Genomic DNA, 15485 nt, shown 5'->3' on the forward strand with positions numbered 1-15485 from the left:
AAAATGTGTCAGTATGCAAATAGGGGGATAACTGAAAAACAGGAGAGTAACGAGAAGAAAGAGCTCTAGAGGACAGTGCTATGTAAGAAGCAATTTCTGAAGCTTTAAAGAGGCTGACAGTGGCACGTGTGGACAGTAGTGCGATAGGAGTCTGTGTATAAATTATATTGTTTAGAGTTGTGCAAATTCCTTTGAAAGGGAAAGAAGTGAAGAAGTACTTTTACTCATAGACATTCACCTTAGAAAGGAATATTTCTCAGCATTGGTACCTAATAATATTCTGCTTGCTTATGCAGCTCTGTTCTGCACAAAGTATAGCTGTCAAGCAGACTCAGATTCATTCTCGACTACATTCAGCTGGAATTTGAGGCAAACACTGAGACTATGGATACTTTTTCTAAGTTAATTATAGTTGTAATATGAGTTTGTGTGGTTTAGCTGTCAAAACAGTGTCTTGCTGGGTTTTTTTGGACATGGGCTAACAGTATACTATTTCTATTGGCTACTGGTCTCTATGAAATAGAAAAATTTTACTTTTGTTTTAGGGGAGGAACCTGTGGTTCGACTAGATCTTGCTGAGAAACAAGGAAAACGGAAAGCCTCCGTGGGTAAGAACTTTTTATGAGCTGTTATTTAGGTGCCGCCTTCTCTATATGACTGCATCGAAGAGTATTTTTGACGTGTGAGAGGAAAATGCGTTGCAGTGGAGATCTGTGTTGACTGCAGAAATGGCAAAAAAACCATTTAGCAGCTGAAAGGCAATTTTATGAAAATATGCTTGAAAAATAGAAGCTTGTGGTTGACTGTTCTCAAATCTTCCTGCAAAGAAATGTTCTTAAAATATTCCTTGTTTTCTCTGTCTGAAGCTGATGTAAGCGCCCTTCCCGTGAAGCGCAGCCTTGCTGAAAGGCTGGGGAAGAAGGTGGAGGTTCCGGGAAATGCTGACAAAGCACCAAAGAGAGGTACAGCTACTAAACAGGCATCTGGATGTGATTCACGGGTTTTGTATTTAGGCTCTCTGTTTGTCCTTTTCCTGCGATGTTTCTTTTTGCATGTTGGCTGAGGTCTTAATCACCGGGATTCAAAGTTACCTTTCCTGCCTTGTTTTCGAATGTGAACACAAAGTTGACGTTTATGCAGCCTCCCTAATTTGGTCTTTTTCTGTTTTGCAGTTCAAGTTCCCAAGTCTGTGAAGGAGAGACTAGGATTACCTTCTCAACGGACTAGTACTGCGAAAGGTAACAACTGGCTATTAAATATACTTTCTCCTTCTTCCTTTCCGTGAACTTAGACCGTTTTCATACAGCCCTAAAAAGGAATTCAAATGAAAACAAAGAACTGGTTCCTCTCGCTCGAGTGCTGAAGCTCTTCTGACAGCCACTATCAGAAATCTGCCTCTAGGTGTGTGTTTATTTTCCGCTTGTGCCTTGTCAAGGTTTTAAGCTGCTTCTGTGAACCATCATATACAATTAGAATAGAGCCACTGCCGGGAGCAGGAATTTGAAATGCAGTCTGAAAAAGTAATCAAGTAAACTAGCATTTCTGTGTAGCAACTCTCTCTGGATAGGGCTGGTCTTCAAAATACAACAAGTGGCTCAGAGGAGGAGGAGAATGTTAGGCTATTGTCCTAAGATGGGTTATTGGGAACGCTCAGGCTTAGTTTTCCTTAGTACTGTGACAAATTTTGGAGACTTAAACTATTGTTGGACTCTCTTTAAATGCTGGTGCTTCTCATTTCTTGATGATGACAGGGAAGGCTGCTAAGCCAAAGGGAGAGATCCATGTGAAAACACTGGAGGAAATCCATCGTGAGAGAGCTCTTCGAGAAAGTCAAGCCAAAGCCCAGGCTGAATGGCATGGTAAAACCAAAGATCCCAGCGCAGGGGCAAAAATTGAGGGTGAGCCCAAGAAGCAGAGTGTGCTCACTCTTTCCGGGCCCAGCAAAGTGCAGTCGAAGGAGCCGGCAGGTAAAGCCAAGCCAGAAGGAGAAGTGCGTGTTAAAACCCTGGAAGAAATAAAGCGCGAGAAAGCTCTGCGGATGCAGCAGAGTGGAGGAAATGTGCCAGCTCCCCCAGCACAACCTGGACCTGCCCCAGCCGGGCAGAAATCGTTATGGAACACAAAGCTATCAGGTAATAAGATGCTTTAATACCTGCCCCGGTGAGGTGCTTCCCATATTGAGCAAGTTCCATTTGCTCAGGATCTGCTTTGCTTTTTCCTTCAATGCGGAGGATAAAAGAGTTTAAGGCTACAAAGTTCAAAGGCAAAGAAGGGCCAGAACGTGCAACCATGTCTGTTTTCGTTAATTACGTGATGGTATTCTGTATTTCCCACTAGAAAATTAACACATTGAGGGGCTTTTTAGTCTAATTTTGGTATTCTGTTTTTTTCTGCCATCTGTTTATGGTATGAAGTCCTCCCTGTGTTGAGTTCAAGTTCACCTTCCTCTTTGGCATGTGTTGCTTAGCTTGACACGTGTATGTGTTTGTAAAGCATGCATCAGCATCTTAATGTGGGGGGCCAGTTTCTGTCAAAAATGACAGAGGATCAAAGGCCTCGTTGTTAAGATTATATCAACTTTGTAAAATGAGATTGTGTGAGGGAGATAAGGAGGGCTTAAAGGCTGCATGCACTGCACATTGTAGCCTTTCTCTCTGTCTCACGGGACACGAGGAAATAAACACACAAAGAAAACAAGTACCCAGCTTTCTTTCGTTTCTTCTCCTGCCAGCCAGACGTTAGGTCAGGAATGGGAGACTAGAATATGACTCTACAAATTTGGATTTTGTAGAACAACTTAATAAATTTTGTGGGACATCACTGCAGGGGAGAGGAAGCTGGTACAACAGTTGCATACACTCTCTTGTCTTACTATACCTGCTGCTTTTCCTTTCCTAGAGGGAGCAAGACTTTAAATACAAAAGCTGTCAACATTTGTGAATCTTACTAGACTTCATACAACGTCTTAGAGTATTGCTTGCACTTGGGATCGCTCTGTGTCTGAGTTTCCCTCGTCCTGGATTATGATTTACTGTAGCCATTCACTTTCTTTGTTCCTTTGTATGGATTGTTGGTAGACGGAGTTTACTATGTGGAAGATATTGCTGAGAATCCAGGCAATGGCAGTGTAATTCTGCTGGCCAAATACAGTTAACTGTGTAGAAGGGCCGTGGAAATGAGGAAGAGAACGTGGATTTTTCATGAGGCAGAGCAAGACTGTATCAGTTCTCTCTTCCTTTTACTCTAGCCAACTTTAACATGTTTGCGAAGCCTTGGGATGGGAAAGTCGCTTCCCCCAAGAAGAAGGCACTGAAACGTAAGGCACCTGGCAGTTTTCCCTCTGCTGTAGCAGCTGTGAAACCACGGACTGCCTCCGATGCAGACACAATGGGACCTCCAGCCAAAAAAGCAGCTATGGTAAGGACAGGGGCTAATGCAGAAATGGATCCCTTGTAAAATTTATACCCTCCTCTAGGAGAAAAGATGGAAAACTCAAATGTTCTACAGGCCTTCTGTTTCCTTTTAAATCCAGTAGCTGCCTACAGAATTCTTGTAGTACCCTTCCATATTTATTAGATTAATGGCACTATTTACTTAGTCCTCTGTGATTCTGTGATTTCTCTGGTGTGGAGGATTTTGTCCATTAATGCTGTGTTCTTAAAAGACACAAGATCATTAGTAACCTCCAAGTGAATATTAACTTTCTTCAGGAGCACCTTGGTTTTGTATTTTGGCTAAGGCTCCGCAATGCCAGAGGAGAAGCAGCATGGAGGAAAAAGCTAGCAAGGAATCTTTTACCCATGAGTCCTAAACACTGTTTTGCTGCTTTCTAGGCTGTTCCAGCCACGTTGGAGCACGTCCCAGCCACCAGACTTGAAGAAAATCCCCAAAACAGGTGATGACCACAACTTGTTCTTTTTCTCAATCGGTGTATATCCCCAGTGAAACATAAGTTCTGTCACAGGTGGGGAAAAAAGGAGGGTTCTGAGATAATTAAAGCCCAAATCCATCAGAGGATAAGTCACTTATTTATCTTATAAGATAAATAAGTCACGTGAAATGACTTTCTAGCAGCTAGCAGGAATGCTTAATTAGACTTACTTTCTTTAAATGCTGCAAGTCGGTACAGCTTTCCAGTGACTTCTTGCTCTGTCTGAATACCTAAATGAGGATGAGGTGAAGTTCTTCTACTTCCTCGTGAGGTGATAAATGATGAGTAGTGTCCTCTGCCTTTTGGTCCTCAAGAATGCCACCCGAACAAACATACAAGGTGACAAGAGTGCAGGGAGAGCAGAGGGAAGTGATGGCTGCAGATCAGCTTCCTGTAGTGGGGAGCAAACTCTGCTGAGTGTGCCGTGGGAAAAATGACTAACTTAGTAAACAGATATTTGCAGATGGAGACTTCTTAACATTTTTACAGGAAAATTAAGCAAGGTGGCAAAGTGCCTCTTGCTACAAAAATTGAACCATCTCTGCTAGACTCCGGGTGCTCTGGCTTCACAGAGAAACCCCCAAACTGAAAAATGTACCTGCTAATATATTGGGCTCTAAATGTAGCCCTGGGTTAATTGAATAACAATCCCTGGGTAAGATTGAAGTGCAGGAGGGGTTGGCTACGGTTTTAAGAGCCGGTTTGCAGAAAAGGGATTTCCCATTAAGAAATGGCATATACTGATTGTTCTCTTCCTTGCTCTGCCAAGACCTGAAGCACATCTTGGAAGCCAGGCAGAATCCGTGGAGCCAATGGAGTTCTCAAGCTCGACTTCAGCTTCTTCCCAGCTAGAAGAAGCAAGGACACGCCGGCTGAGTTCCACAGGCAACGCGCCCGTATCTGTAGACGAGGATTTAGAGATGCTACTTTGGGAACTCTCAGACGGCATACTGGAAGCCGAGCTCGACTTGGACCCAGGGAAAGATGAGGATGACCTCCTCCTTGAGCTTTCCAAGATGATTGATGATTGAACTGCATAGTCCTATGGTATATTAAAAAAAAAAAAAAAAAAAGAAAAAAAAGAAAACAACTCTTCTTCTTGTTGGATACCCTGAGGTGATCCTTTTTCTAACTGAGGCTTTGCAATGAGACTTAAAGCACAGTTGGAACTGGTAGAAATTGGCAGGATCTGCACTCAGTTGTCCTAAGTTTTCCTGCTGGTCAGAGTTAAGGTCTTGTGCATGGTTCCGTAACTATAGGTGGCTACCTTTGATATCAAGAGGACAAAGCACTTGTTTCTTTTGGCACAGAAAGATGTCCATCGGCACGCTGTGGTGGCTGTGAATTGACGTAGTGATGGAGCGATGCTCTGAAGGCTTAAACGGAAAGCTTCTTCCTTCCGCCCCCCCTTGGCACAGCTCGATGTTGGGCACATTGTGAAGCCTGGGTGTTCTGATTTCTCGGACAGTTGATACCCAAATCCCGGAGTTACTATGTCAACTCTTGACTTTTATTTGTGTATGCCATTGTTTTGACTGTAATCTTTTCAGATGATGAAGCTGTAGGGGCGGGAGGGAGCAAAATAATTATTCTAGCGTTGTGGACCAAACATGCTGCCAGGAGTGGTGGTGGTGGGGTCAGCCCACCCGGCCTTACTTTCAATTATCAGGGATGATAAAATGGTGTGAAAAGCAGCAGCTCTGCGATACGGCTACGCTACCCCCACTCCCTTCTCTTGTGCTGTACCAAAGTTCCCCCAAGCTTTGGTTGGTGCTTTTTGCTGGTGACAGTAGGACTCCAGGGCGAGTAGTCGGGACTCTCCTGCAGTAACTGGGTCAATTAAGGGTTGGTTTAAGTGCCTCCTGGTTTTTAAAATTGCTCCCCTGAGCTGCTGGCTCTGCTGCCTGCTACAGCAAATGTTCGGGTGCCATCAGCGTCGCACTTGGGCGTGGGCACTGACCCTGCGGAGGAGAGCTGAGACTCGCGTGTATTGTGTACCCTGCCGCCAGTGATCGTTTTCCCCTAGCAGATCTATTTTGAATCATTTCCCTAAATTTTAGAGGAACTTTAGGCTCTTTGTGCTATGATTTGTGAAGCTGTAGGGGCCCTCAGGCATTTGCTGCTGGCAGAGGAAAACCGCTTGTCGAATTTGTTGTAAATACTTTCTGTTTGGACAACAACGCCTGTGTGTGTGTGTGTGTGTGTGTGTGTGTGTGTGTGCACGCGTGCGTGCTTTGACGATCCCCTGCGACGCCCCAGCTCCGCGAGGGGAGCTTTGAAGCGGCTCTGGGAAAACCTCTGCGGAAGAAACCGCTGCTAGTGACTTGCGGAAAAGGGACTCCACAATCAGTGAGATTGTAAAGTAGGTATGTTTATTCAGCGCTGGGCAGCATGGGAGGTCGTGGGCATGAAGATTGATGACTCTTCCTCGTCACCGCTAGTTGACCTCTTGTCTTTGCACAGACTCAGTTGCTCCTTGGCTCTTGTCCATCTGCAAGACCAGTTTCTCCCAGTTTCTTAAGACAGGCTCACTCTCTTATTAGGAGACTGACCTTGGTAAGGGGCCCAAGGCTTCTTGCTTTAGTTAATTGGCACAATGCACCATAGTTAGCAAAGACACTAAGTAGCATCCTAGTTTAACGCTGTCAGCGCTCTATCTCTACTTGATAAGATTCTCCTAACTCCCTCTCTCACTGGAGCCCACGCAGCCCTCCGTCCTGCCGAAGGACTTCACGGGGACTTCTGCCGGCTCCGGGTGCCCGCACACAGACAGAAATGGCTTTGAGAGAAAACAATCAGGAGGAGGAGAGCTCAGAGACTGCGGCCGGCTTCGGCCACCTTCCCCTCGCTTTCCCTCTCCGTGTTCAAACCGAGCACTGTTCTGCCGTCAACCTTCGCTGCCTCTGCCCGCGGCGCCGGGCTTTCGCGGGTGCCATTGCTCCTCTACATATTTTATCCTTCCTTTTGTAAGGAATGGTCCAGCAATTCGTGTCACTAAGGGATTTGAAGGGTTACCATCGAGGCCCGGGTCTAGGTGATAAGAGAACAAAGGGGTTTTTAGGGAAAAGTGCTGACTACTGCAGGGGATGTTGCTAGAGTTTCTGAAATCCGGCGCAGAGGCTCCCAAACGAGGAGGAAGGGGGAGCTGAAGGACAATTGAAGGACAAAAGCCTGAGAGGAAGACAACCAGCATTCAGCCCGAGCAAGCCCCGAGAGACCACCAGAGACCGGTACGCAGGCGCCCCTGGGAGGGGTTTCGGATTCCGGAAACCAATTCTAATAACCCTGCCTCTTCTCGAAGTAGTAATGAATATGTATTAGCCTGGGAGCATCAAAACCAGCCGCCTTACGTAACAGGCGTGCGTCCTGGGGGAGCAGAGACTCCCGGCGCACCCAGCGCTGCTTGCTTGCCTCTATTCGTTTAATAAATTGTAAACTTTGATTGTAATCCTATTTGGATTTATAACAGCCATTTATAACACTTTTTATATTTGTATTTTATTTAAGGCTGTCTTGCCCCCCTCCCCCCCCAGCCTCGCTGCTCGCCAATAAAGCTGGCACAGGGGCTAAGGGATTTGAAGGGCCTGCTTGTACACCTAAGGGATTTGAGGGCCTGCTTGTACACCTTTGGGGACTGCCTCTTTTGGGGGGGGGGTGTTAGGAGCTGCTTGTATACTTTTTTAGGCATTCCTCTGAGAGGGGGTTGGGAGCTTCGTGTATACTGGGGGGGGAGGGCCTCCCTTGAGGTGGAAGCTGGGGGGGTTGGAGCGTTTCTACACTGTAGGGGCCTGCCTGTACACTTTTGGGGCCTGCCTTGGAGGGGTTGGGAACTGCTTGTACACCTTTGGGGCCTGCGTCTGCGCGGGGCGGGGGGGGTTAGGGGGTTGGAGCTGGTTTTAACCTTTTGGGCTTGCATCTGGAGGGGCTTGGGGCCTGCCTTTGGGGGGGTGGTTGTGAGCTGCTTGTATACTGTAGGGGCCTGCTTGTACACCTTTGGGGCCTGCGTCTGGGGGGGGGGTGGGAGTTGCTTGTACACTGTTAGGGCCTGCCTTGGGGGAGGGGTTGGGGCATGTGCCTTGGGGGCATGGGGTTGGGAGCTGCTTCTACGCTGTAGGGGTCTGGGTCTTGGGGGGTTGGGGCTGTTTGTACACCTTTGGGGCGTGCCTCTGGGGAGGATGGGGAGTTGCTTGTACACCTTTGGGGCCTGTGTCTGGGGGGGGGTTGGGGCCTGTGCCGGGGGGGTTGGGAGCTGCTTGTACGCTCTAGGGTCCTCTGGCAGGCTTTGGGGCCTCCCTTTGAGGGGGGCAGTTGGGAGCTGGTTGTACACCTTTGGGGCCTGAGTCTGGGGTGTGGGGGCTGGGGCTGAGGCCTGGGGCCTGGGGCATGCATCTGGGTGGTGGGGGGGGGGGGGTCCAGTTCATGGGGGGGGGTGGGTTGGGAGCTGCTTGTGGACAGTTGGGGTCTGCATCCGGGTGTGGCTGGGGCCTGCTTGTAGACTTCTGCAGCCTGTGTCTGGTGTTTGGGGGCTTTTCTGTAGTGTTTGGGGATTGCATTTTGGCTTTGGGATGTGTCTAGAGCTTCTGGGGCCTAGCTGTAGTGCTTGGGGCCTGCGTCTGGGGCTTTTCTGTAGCATTTTGGTAGCGTGTTTGTGATTTGGGGTCTGTATCCAGGGTTTTGCCTTTTTTGTAGTTTTCAGCTTTGTGTCTGTTTCTTTGTTGGTTGCCTGGGGTTTGGGGTTTGGATCATTAGTCAGTGTCATTAGCGTCGGGGGGTTGATATGAAGGGTTAGGGTTGTGGTTAGAGTTGTTACGGTTAAAGAGAATAAGGATTTTAGGGTAAGGGGATCAAGGTTGTGGGAATAAAAATGTTTTTGCACAGAGTTACATCGTTTAGAGGGAAGGAAGGTGGTATTGATATATGCTTGCAGTGATAAGAAAGCTTAACAGACAACCTTGTAAAATGCAGACAACCAGAATCCTTAGAGCAATTGGGTGGAAATCACGGTGTAAGAAACATTACCACCTCAAAGAGGAAAACAGTCAAGAAAAAAATAAAATTGACTAGTAACAGGCCAGCAGCTGTGTATTTTCTGTGAAGCACTGGATAGATCGTGAACATGGATTACTCAGTCAATGGGGAAACTGGGGAGGGTCCTGGTCACCGAGAGGAAAAAAAAAATTATATAAACTGTGTTATGGAACTAGTAGGTGGCTTGTGGGACGCCTGCCATTGCAATCGTGAATAAAAATGCTACCTCACTGAGATACTTGCCTGAGCCTATGGTATTGGTTACAGAGTGTTTCTAATAAGGTGTTAGGGTTTTAAGGTTTCAGGGCTAAGGCACTAGGGTTGGGTTTCAGGGTTAGGGTTTCCAGGGTTTAGGGTTAGGATTTTAAGGTTGTTAGGGTTGGAGTTATAAGGGTTAGGGTTTGGGGGTTAGTGTGTTAAGGTTTTAAAGTATTTTGTGGTTTTAGTGTTGATAGGGTTTTTAGGGTTAGGGTCTTAGGGTTTTAGTTATGGTCAGGTATTTAGGGTTAGGGTTTTAAGGTCTTATTTTTTTTTTTTTAAGGTTAGGGTCTCCAGCGGTAGGGCTTTGAGAATCTTTACGTTTTGGGTTAGGGTTTAGAGGGTCTTAATTTTTAGGGTTAGGGCTTTTAGGCGTAGGTCTAGTGTGGTAAATTTTATCGGGTTAGGACTGTAAGGGTTTTTAGGGTTAGGGTTTCTAGGGTTTTTTGGGGTAGGGGTTAGGGTTAGATCCGTGGGAGCCGTAGTGTTAGGGGTCAGGGTTCTTAGGGGTAAGGCCCAATATTAGGGTGGAAGGCCAAACTAAGGGGGGAGCCCCCCCCAAAATTGAAGGGTCGAAGCCCCAATTTAGGGGAAGAAACGTCAAAATTGTGGGGTCCCCCAAAATTGGGCGGAAGAGCTCTTAATATTGGGGGAAACCCAAAAAAGGAGGGTGGGGGACTCTAAAATTGGGGGGACCCCCCCAAATTGGTTGTGTCCCCCCCAAAATTGGTTGTGTCCCCCCCAATTAGGGGAGGAACCCCCAAAATTGGGTGGGCGAACCCCCATATTGGGGGGGCAGAACACTTAAATGGAAGTGTGAAATTCCAGAATTGAATGTGGACCCCCCAGAACAGTCTTCAGGGGTTTAGTGTGGTAAATTTTATCGGGTTAGGGCTGCAAGGGTTTTTAGGGTTAGGGTTTCTAGGGTTTGTTGGGGTAGGGGTTAGGGTTAGATCTGTGGTTGCCATAGCGTTAGGGGTCAAGGTTCTTAGGGGTTAGGCCTAATATTAGGGCGGAAGGCCAAAATAAGAGGGTGGGAGCCCCCCCCAAAATTGAAGGGTTGAAGCCCCAAGTTAGGGGAAGGAACGGCCAAATTGTGGGGTCCCCCAAAATTGGGCGGAAGAACTTTTAATATTAGGGGGGAACCCAAAAAAGGAGGGTGGGGGACTCTAAAATCGGTTGTGTCCCCCCCAAATTAGGGGAGGAACCCCCAAAATTGGGTGGGCGAACCCCCAAATTGGGGGGAAGAAGACTTAAATGGAAGTGTGAAATTCCAGAATTGGATGTGGACCCCCCAGAACAGTCTTCAGGGGTTTAGTGTGGTAAATTTTATCGGGTTAGGGCTGCAAGGGTTTTTAGGGTTAGGGTTTCTAGGGTTTGTTGGGGTAGGGGTTAGGGTTAGATCCGTGGTTGCCATAGGCTTAGGGGTCAAGGTTCTTAGGGGTTAGGCCTAATATTAGGGCGGAAGGCCAAAATAAGAGGGGGGGAGCCCCCCCCCAAAATCGAAGGGTTGAAGCCCAAAGTTAGGGGAAGGAACGGCCAAATTGTGGGGTCCCCCAAAATTGGGCGGAAGAACTCTTTAATATTAGGGGGGAACCCAAAAAAGGAGGGTGGGGGACTCTACAATTCGGGGGGACCCCCAAAATTGGTCGGGTCCCCCCAAATTAGGGGAGGAACCCCCAAAATTGGGTGGGTGAACCCCCAAATTGGGGGGAAGAAGACTTAAATGGAAGTGTGAAATTCCAGAATTGAATGTGGACCCCCCCGAGACCTGGGGAGGAATCCCCAAACTTGGGGGGGACCCCCAAAATTGGGGTTAAAGCCCCAGATCCCGGGGAGCTAAGCCCCAAATTAGGGGAAGGAACCTCAAACATGTGGTGAGAACCCCAACATTGGGGGAAAGAACCTTAATATTAGGGTGGCAGGCCAAGAAAGGATGGTGGGGGCCTCCAAAATTGTGGGGGGCTTGGAATTGGGGGGAATCCCCAAAATGGAGGGGGAACCCCAAAAGTGGGGGGGGGGGCGAAGCACCAAATTAGGGGAAGGAACCCCAAAATTGCAGGGAAGAACTCTGAAATGGAGAGCTGAAAACCCGAAATTGAGGGGAAACCCCCCAAAACGGCGGGAAAACCCTCCATAAACACGAAACCGGTAATGTAACAGAGCAAAAAATGGCGTCCTACGGCAAGGTGCGAGGCTCAATTTTCTGGGGAGTGCTGGGAAATGTAGTTCTTGGCCACCGGGTTTCCGGGAGTCCATATTGTTTTCCCAGAGCATGCCGGGAGATGTAGTTCTCGGACACTGGGCTTCCGGGAGGCCATGTTGGTTTCCCATCTTTGCTAGACTCCGGGTGCTCTGGCTTCACAGAGAAACCCCCAAACTGAAAAATGTACCTGCTAATATATTGGGCTCTAAATGTAGCCCTGGGTTAATTGAATAACAATCCCTGGGTAAGATTGAAGTGCAGGAGGGGTTGGCTACGGTTTTAAGAGCCGGTTTGCAGAAAAGGGATTTCCCGTTAAGAAATGGCATATACTGATTGTTCTCTTCCTTGCTCTGCCAAGACCTGAAGCACATCTTGGAAGCCAGGCAGAATCCGTGGAGCCAATGGAGTTCTCAAGCTCGACTTCAGCTTCTTCCCAGCTAGAAGAAGCAAGGACACGCCGGCTGAGTTCCACAGGCAACGCGCCCGTATCTGTAGACGAGGATTTAGAGATGCTACTTTGGGAACTCTCAGACGGCATACTGGAAGCCGAGCTCGACTTGGACCCAGGGAAGGATGAGGATGACCTCCTCCTTGAGCTTTCCAAGATGATTGATGATTGAACTGCATAGTCCTATGGTATATTAAAAAAAAAAAAAAAAAAAGAAAAAAAAGAAAACAACTCTTCTTCTTGTTGGATACCCTGAGGTGATCCTTTTTCTAACTGAGGCTTTGCAATGAGACTTAAAGCACAGTTGGAACTGGTAGAAATTGGCAGGATCTGCACTCAGTTGTCCTAAGTTTTCCTGCTGGTCAGAGTTAAGGTCTTGTGCATGGTTCCGTAACTATAGGTGGCTACCTTTGATATCAAGAGGACAAAGCACTTGTTTCTTTTGGCACAGAAAGATGTCCATCGGCACGCTGTGGTGGCTGTGAATTGACGTAGTGATGGAGCGATGCCCTGAAGGCTTAAACGGAAAGCTTCTTCCTTCCGCCCCCCTTGGCACAGCTCGATGTTGGGCACATTGTGAAGCCTGGGTGTTCTGATTTCTCGGACAGTTGATACCCAAATCCCGGAGTTACTATGTCAACTCTTGACTTTTATTTGTGTATGCCATTGTTTTGACTGTAATCTTTTCAGATGATGAAGCTGTAGGGGCGGGAGGGAGCAAAATAATTATTCTAGCGTTGTGGACCAAACATGCTGCCAGGAGTGGTGGTGGTGGGGTCAGCCCACCCGGCCTTACTTTCAATTATCGGGGATGATAAAATGGTGTGAAAAGCAGCAGCTCTGCGATACGGCTACGCTACCCCCACTCCCTTCTCTTGTGCTGTACCAAAGTTCCCCCAAGCTTTGGTTGGTGCTTTTTGCTGGTGACAGTAGGACTCCAGGGCGAGTAGTCGGGACTCTCCTGCAGTAACTGGGTCAATTAAGGGTTGGTTTAAGTGCCTCCTGGTTTTTAAAATTGCTCCCCTGAGCTGCTGGCTCTGCTGCCTGCTACAGCAAATGTTCGGGTGCCATCAGCGTCGCACTTGGGCGTGGGCACTGACCCTGCGGAGGAGAGCTGAGACTCGCGTGTATTGTGTACCCTGCCGCCAGTGATCGTTTTCCCCTAGCAGATCTATTTTGAATCATTTCCCTAAATTTTAGAGGAACTTTAGGCTCTTTGTGCTATGATTTGTGAAGCTGTAGGGGCCCTCAGGCATTTGCTGCTGGCAGAGGAAAACCGCTTGTCGAATTTGTTGTAAATACTTTCTGTTTGGACAACAACGCCTGTGTGTGTGTGTGTGTGTGTGTGTGTGTGTGTGTGTGCACGCGTGCGTGCTTTGACGACCCCCTGCGACGCCCCAGCTCCGCGAGGGGAGCTTTGAAGCGGCTCTGGGAAAACCTCTGCGGAAGAAACCGCTGCTAGTGACTTGCGGAAAAGGGACTCCACAATCAGTGAGATTGTAAAGTAGGTATGTTTATTCAGCGCTGGGCAGCATGGGAGGTCGTGGGCATGAAGATTGATGACTCTTCCTCGTCACCGCTAGTTGACCTCTTGTCTTTGCACAGACTCAGTTGCTCCTTGGCTCTTGTCCATCTGCAAGACCAGTTTCTCCCAGTTTCTTAAGACAGGCTCACTCTCTTATTAGGAGACTGACCTTGGTAAGGGGCCCAAGGCTTCTTGCTTTAGTTAATTGGCACAATGCACCATAGTTAGCAAAGACACTAAGTAGCATCCTAGTTTAACGCTGTCAGCGCTCTATCTCTACTTGATAAGATTCTCCTAACTCCCTCTCTCACTGGAGCCCACGCAGCCCTCCGTCCTGCCGAAGGACTTCACGGGGACTTCTGCCGGCTCCGGGTGCCCGCACACAGACAGAAATGGCTTTGAGAGAAAACAATCATGAGGAGGAGAGCTCAGAGACTGCGGCCGGCTTTGGCCACCTTCCCCTCGCTTTCCCTCTCCGTGTTCAAACCGAGCACTGTTCTGCCGTCAACCTTCGCTGCCTCTGCCCGCGGCGCTGGGCTTTCGCGTGTGCCATTGCTCCTCTACATATTTTATCCTTCCTTTTGTAAGGAATGGTCCAGCAATTCGTGTCACTAAGGGATTTGAAGGGTTACCATCGAGGCCCGGTTCTAGGTGATAAGAGAACAAAGGGGTTTTTAGGGAAAAGTGCTGACTACTGCAGGGGATGTTGCTAGAGTTTCTGAAATCCGGCGCAGAGGCTCCCAAACGAGGAGGAAGGGGGAGCTGAAGGACAATTGAAGGACAAAAGCCTGAGAGGAAGACAACCAGCATTCAGCCCGAGCAAGCCCCGAGAGACCACCAGAGACAGGTACGCAGGCGCCCCTGGGAGGGGTTTCGGATTCCGGAAACCAATTCTAATAACCCTGCCTCTTCTCGAAGTAGTAATGAATATGTATTAGCCTGGGAGCATCAAAACCAGCCGCCTTACGTAACAGGCGTGCGTCCTGGGGGAGCAGAGACTCCCGGCGCACCCAGCGCTGCTTGCTTGCCTCTATTCGTTTAATAAATTGTAAACTTTGATTGTAATCCTATTTGGATTTATAACAGCCATTTATAACACTTTTTATATTTCTATTTTATTTAAGGCTGTCTTGCCCCCCTCCCCCCCCAGCCTCGCTGCTCGCCAATAAAGCTGGCGCAGGGGCTAAGGGATTTGAAGGGCCTGCTTGTACACCTAAGGGATTTGAGGGCCTGCTTGTACACCTTTGGGGACTGCCTCTTTTGGGGGGGGGGGGGGGGGGGGTGTTAGGAGCTGCTTGTATACTTTTTTAGGCATTCCTCTGAGAGGGGGTTGGGAGCTTCGTGTATACTGGGGGGGGAGGGCCTCCCTCGAGGTGGAAGCGGGGGGGGTTGGAGCGTTTCTACACTGTAGGGGCCTGCCTGTACACTTTTGGGGCCTGCCTTGGAGGGGTTGGGAACTGCTTGTACACCTTTGGGGCCTGCGTCTGCGCGGGGCGGGGGGGGGTTAGGGGGTTGGAGCTGGTTTTAACCTTTCGGGCTTGCATCTGGAGGGGCTTGGGGCCTGCCTTTGGGGGGGGTGGTTGTGAGCTGCTTGTATACTGTAGGGGCCTGCTTGTACACCTTTGGGGCCTGCGTCTGGGGGGGGGTGGGAGCTGCTTGTACACTGTTAGGGCCTGCCTTGGGGGAGGGGTTGGGGCATGTGCCTTGGGGGCATGGGGTTGGGAGCTGCTTCTACGCTGTAGGGGTCTGGGTCTTGGGGGGTTGGGGCTGTTTGTACACCTTTGGGGCGTGCCTCTGGGGAGGATGGGGAGTTGCTTGTACACCTTTGGGGCCTGTGTCTGGGGGGGGGTTGGGGCCTGTGCCGGGGGGGTTGGGAGCTGCTTGTACGCTCTAGGGTCCTCTGGCAGGCTTTGGGGCCTCCCTTTGAGGGGGGCAGTTGGGAGCTGGTTGTACACCTTTGGGGCCTGAGTCTGGGGTGTGGGGGCTGGGGCTGAGGCCTGGGGCCTGGGGCATGCATCTGGGTGGTGGGGGGGGGGGGGGGGTCCAGTTCATGGGGGGGGGTGGGTTGGGAGCTGCTTGTGGACAGTTG

The 15485-nt window shown here is 49.1% G+C and overlaps 1 long non-coding RNA gene across 1 annotated transcript; it reads left to right on the plus strand.

Annotated features, from left to right (window-relative positions):
• Positions 1-1407: 1407 nt before the first annotated feature.
• Positions 1408-7379, plus strand: LOC310891680. Its single transcript, XR_014577670.1, has 2 exons — positions 1408-3417; positions 3834-7379. It is a non-coding gene; the product is annotated as an uncharacterized lncRNA (long non-coding RNA).
• Positions 7380-15485: the final 8106 nt, after the last annotated feature.

The sequence above is a fragment of the Anser anser genome (genome assembly GCF_964211835.1).
Source record: "Anser anser genome assembly, contig: HAP1_SCAFFOLD_68, whole genome shotgun sequence".
Lineage (NCBI taxonomy): Eukaryota > Metazoa > Chordata > Aves > Anseriformes > Anatidae > Anser > Anser anser.